Raw genomic sequence first — 5,403 nt, 5'->3', positions numbered from 1 at the left:
TCACTCACAAAAACAAATTAAAATATTAATCTGATATCACAGGAATAAGTGATTATCATAGGAATAAACTCTAATCTATTTTTAAAAATAATTCATAAATGCTGGCACTTTTTGTTAATAACAACAATTTACTATGACAGCTGATAGACATGTTGATATTTCAGCTCTGATCTACTCAGACCACCACCACTCCCATAAGTACCTCCATCAGGGCACTTATCAATCATTTGGTGGCAATTGGTTTATGTGTCTATCTCTTCTTCAGGGGAAGGGACCAAGTCTTGGTTATCACTTATATAAACTAGTGCTCATGTTACAGCAAGGATTCGATAAAAGCTATGGAAACCAAAGGAAAGGTACATTTATGCCCTGAATGTCTTGAGAAGGATCCCCAAGAAATTGGTAACAGTGGTTGTCCCTAAGCAGAACAACTGGTGAACTGGAGTGAAATACTTGTTTTTCACTGTATTATTTTGTACTAATTCAAATATGTGCTCTGTATTTTGTATTTAAGCAAGGTTAGAATAAATATTTATTGAATGAATAAACAAATAGGTGAATGAACAAGCTATATCCAGGAACACAAGGTTGTCACTCGAATATTTTTAGTTGTATCAATTTAACAGCTGTGGCTTTTCCTGACCCTAAGTTTCGAATCTTTTAGTGACTCATGTTAAGTTGTGTGTTAGGTCAAAAGAGTGCTGACACCCTGACTGACTCAATGTGTCTAGACATTCTTTGCAGAGGAGGAGAAAAAGAACTGTCACAAAAGCTAGACTTTCTTGGTCCGAATTTAATTCATTCAGTAAAAATGGAAATGCTCACTATTTTTCTCAATGTTAGATGTCATTTCTTGTCTGCAAGGAGCAACAATGTTTACTCCTTTAAGATAAAGGTCTGTTTAATCCAAGCTCAAGGAAAACTGGAATTTTTTAGGAAAAAAAAAAAAACACATTTGTTTCATGTCCTTAGGTTTGTGTCTCCTTTTAACCTCAGAGAGGCATTTTAATACAGAACACTGGCTTTTAAATCAGACAGAATCTTCCTAACTATCCTGGGCCTCAGAATCCTCAGCTGTATATAAACTGAGGATGGCAGTATCTATCAAGGCTGTCATTAGTTCTAAATTACTTGTGTTTTTAAAACCCTGGAACATAGTGCTCAAAGAGTAGTAGCTATCATGTTTATCCTAAAATAGTCTCCTAGCCCCTGTCACCCTTTAAATTGGCTAAGAATCAACACAAGTCTTTGTTTTGAGACAAGATTTGTGGCTTACCTATGAGTGCAACTACACTATGCATTTAAGAATGTTTTGCTCCCTCTCATAATGAATATATTCTGGGTGTGATGTTTTCAACATGTCACTTCCTTTACCTATAGTGTAAAGATTTGCAATAAGCTTACTACTTCCAGTATTCATCAGGTCGTTGTGACACTGCCTGTCACAATCTCCATTCAATCACCTTTGCTAGCATTACTTTTTATCTAACCAGGTCAAGATTATATAGAGTTTGATGGCTGCCCAGCGCTACTGCAAATTTGTCAGCCCTGTCATTTGGAGGATGGTAGAAAAATGTCGGTGCTACAATCGGACTTTATAGCAGTCTGCAGTGCCAAAAGAATTTTTAATGAGTTTTTTGTTGTTGTTGTTTTGTCTTGTTTTGTTTTTTGTAGTTGGGGATGAGGGTACAGTCACCAGACTTTTTGAAACCACAATCCCCAAATTCCTGAATGTTTGGCAAGTTTGCCAAGAAGTATAAGCTCCCGTCTCACTAGTCAGACTGCTCCTGTTGTCTAGGCCACATGATGACTTGAGAGGCCACCAGGGGCCCTGCCTTTCCCATCGTGAAAGTGTGTGGCTCTCCCCACACTCCCTGCCCCAACAATGCCAAGAATCAGAACAAGGGCCGTGAGTGTTAGCAGGCCCCGCATGAGTGGCAGCTTAGAGGGCCTTCATTGTACTTGGTGCACCGAGAGCAGATTGTTATTCTGCAGGCATCAATTAGAGCCTGGGCAGAAGGCGCCAGGCTCTTACTCCATGGTGTCTTGCTGCTGCTGGGGAGGAGAGGGGGCTGCTGTTGTACAGAATTTCTGTGGGCCAAACTCCAAAAATTGTCTGTGGAGGGACAATCAGAAGAGAAAAACATTTGTTTTCTGAATTCATAACACTCTCAAATTTTATTAGTTTATATTTCCTGCCACCTTTCCTGCCTCTTCTGCTGCAAAATAGCATCATTTTATTAACCCCACTCAAGTATGATTATATTCTCACTAATTTAATGTATCATCACTTGAAAATTTACACTTTACATAAAGCTTTATTAAGTAAAGATGTAAGTTGGAAATGATTCTTCCCATTTTCTGTTCAATTGTTTTTCAGATAATATTCCTTGACAGGTGAGCTACTATAGTTTTAACCCACTTGCTGAAAGAATGAAGATAGTCTATTTTTATAAAACTTGTTTTGGACTACAGTGTTCTGAGGCATCAGTCCATGAGATGACTCCCTCTTTCCTTCAAGTATTAAAAAGCTAGTTCTCCATGCTTTCTCATTGGCATGAACACATACAGCTAAGTTCATCTCAACTTTAGAGTCACCTATAACAAAATAATCCATTATACTGCAAAGTCACTTTTTAAAAAAAAAAAAAAAAAACTGCCGGAGTTCTTTGCCAACAGAGATATGTTATAATCAATTTGACACTCTTCTGGTAGTGGAATGTTGAATGGCTTTCAACAATCAGAAAATGTATAAATGGATGTGGTTCCATAGAGTAGTGGTTAGCACATCTGTTTTACATGCAGAAGGTCCTGGGTTTGTGCCCCAGTGCAGCCATGGTCCATGGTCTATGGCCATGCCACCCTGAGTAAGCCCAATGTCTGATCTCAGAAGCTAAGCAGGGTTGGGCCTGGTTAGTACTTGGATGGGAGACCACCTAGGAAGACCAGGTACTGTAGACATTAATAATAATAATAATAATAATAATAATAATAATAATAATAATAATAAAAGTGTAGAAATACATCGGAGCAAATCGAATAGCAGGAAGTGGTGACCAAAGAGATTTGAAGAAACCATTTTGGGAAAAACTTGTAAAGGACTCAACATGCATATATCACCTCCTCTACCTCACCCTTCTTCCTCTCCCTACCTCAGAAGTGGAATTGATCAGCTTTGAAGAAATGAGAAATATCAAGTGCAACATCTGGGATTGGGTCTACAGCATTTTCTACTCCCCTTCTCTTCCAACTCACATCCCTACCATTTTGAGCCTAGAGCATCAAAGACACCAAAGGTATTGAAATTCTTTTCCACTGACAGCCTCACCATCATGGGTGGGGATGGCAGGGAAGTTTGCATGAATTTCTCTAAGCCCTTTTTCTGGTTCAAGCAAAAGGCAAAGGAACGGAAGGAATTTGTCTATGCACAAAGCAGACTATGATTCTCCTCTCAGACATGTGCCCGCAAGTAGGGTATCATTATTTGAGGCAACTGTGAGTATAATTAAAAACCTTTCAGCACTCCAGTCATATTTCCTGTCACAAGGACAAGATGACACACTGAGAACTGATCAGGCTTAACTCCATCGGCAATGAAAGTAAAGAGGCTGTTGTATGAACACAATCCCTTGTACACATTATATGTATATTGACAAAAATGAACATCCTTCAATCATTCTTGAAAAATGTTACATTTAATTCAAATAATTTTTAAAAGGAACAGAATTAAGGGGATGTAGAAACCTCTCACTCATGCATTCACAATAAATATTTTTGGAATATGTAATAGAGGATAAGTATCATTGAATGAATAAATGAATGATTTCTATAACTCTTTAATTCTACTCCTAAACTCATGTGTTTAGTGCCCTATATTTTAGAGTGATATTGAAAATCAGTCCTAATCAAAAGAAATAAAATCGCAAAGTAGAGGTAGATTTTATTCTTTATTTTGTCTTGCTCAGCATAAGAAAAATTAATACGAAGACTAGAAAAAAAAATTTGTTTGCTTCAGGTAGCCTTTGCTTGAGAAATCCGATATATGTTTCTAAAGGCCTTCCCTCCAAAATAAGCTGGACGAAGGCATAGCCTTTGGGAAAACTCGCTCCCCAAGGCTCTGATGACAGAGTTTGTAAAAAGAGAGCTGAATATCATAGGTAGAAGATGACAGAACAATGTTAATAGGAGCACCACAGAACTCCAAAGCTGCTTTCTTACTCTGCCAGTCTAGGATCCAAATCTGGACCAACATGCTTTGCTTGGAATGTCTTCTCTTCAAAATACCAAAATAAGACCTAGGAGATCTAGTTTTAAGAACAGGTGAACTAATCAAAGGCGGGATTTGTTTATCTGCCACCAAAGCAAGGGGTAATAGCAATTCCTGCCCCAGAGTATGAAAAAATGCATATAATTCAAGGCCACTTAGTTACCTCTTCTGTACTTGACCTAATTATTAATGCCAAAATGTGGTAAATCTGGTAACAATGGCGATACTGTTGCATAATGTTCACTGAGCATTTAGTATTTTATTAGTTGAAAATAGCATTTTAAAAAACATGACCCCTGCCTTGAAGGAGTTCATCTAATCAGGAAGAAAAAATATTGTTTGCTAGCTAGATGTGTGATTAATTATAATGATTCATGGTTTCTATTCTGGGCTCCACCACTCGACCCTGGCTAGCCCTGGGAAAATTGTTTACATCTCTCCATGCCTCAATTTTATCATCTGTAAAATAGAATTAAGAATACCAGTCTTCCTCAGCTATTCAGTGAGAATTAATTAATGTTTTAGATCCTCAGATGAAAGACTCTCTGAACATGTAAAGTGCTATTACACAAACAATAAAACTGCATTTATATACAGCTGAGTATGATTCATCTGAGAAGAGACAAATTCTTGTAAGCTCAGCATCCTGTCAAGACTAAGATATATATCTGCCACTTGATGGTGTAAGGCTTAGACTCTGTCCAAAAGAAATATAGTGTAACCCACATATATAATTTTAGACCTTCTAGTTGCTAAATTTAAAAGGTAATAAGAAACAGGTAAAAATGATGTTAATAATATATTTGATTTGCCTAATATATTCAAAACATCATTTCAATCTGTAATCAATGAGTTATTACAGTACTAATGAGTTATTTTATGTTTTTTTAAACAAAGTAATTGAAATCTTTTGTGTATTTTACACTCACAGTACATCACGATTCACACTAACCAAATTTCAAATGCTTATTATCCATGTGTGGCTAGTGGCTCCCATATCAGAAAGCTCAGATCTAAGAGCTCCCACAGCTGCAGGCTGTACTTGTTATCCATTGATCCATATACTTCTGGTTTCTATTAGGTGGATAGGTCAGCACAAATATATTCCACTTTCATCATCTGTACTGTGGGGCTGC

The 5,403-nt window shown here is 37.2% G+C and overlaps 1 pseudogene; it reads left to right on the top strand.

Annotated features, from left to right (window-relative positions):
- Positions 1–2,845: 2,845 nt before the first annotated feature.
- Positions 2,846–2,961, top strand: LOC118601963 (annotated as a pseudogene).
- Positions 2,962–5,403: the final 2,442 nt, after the last annotated feature.

Source organism: Rousettus aegyptiacus, unplaced genomic scaffold (genome assembly GCF_014176215.1).
Source record: "Rousettus aegyptiacus isolate mRouAeg1 unplaced genomic scaffold, mRouAeg1.p scaffold_m13_p_4, whole genome shotgun sequence".
NCBI lineage: Eukaryota > Metazoa > Chordata > Mammalia > Chiroptera > Pteropodidae > Rousettus > Rousettus aegyptiacus.
This window is presented reverse-complemented; position numbering and strand designations above follow the sequence as displayed.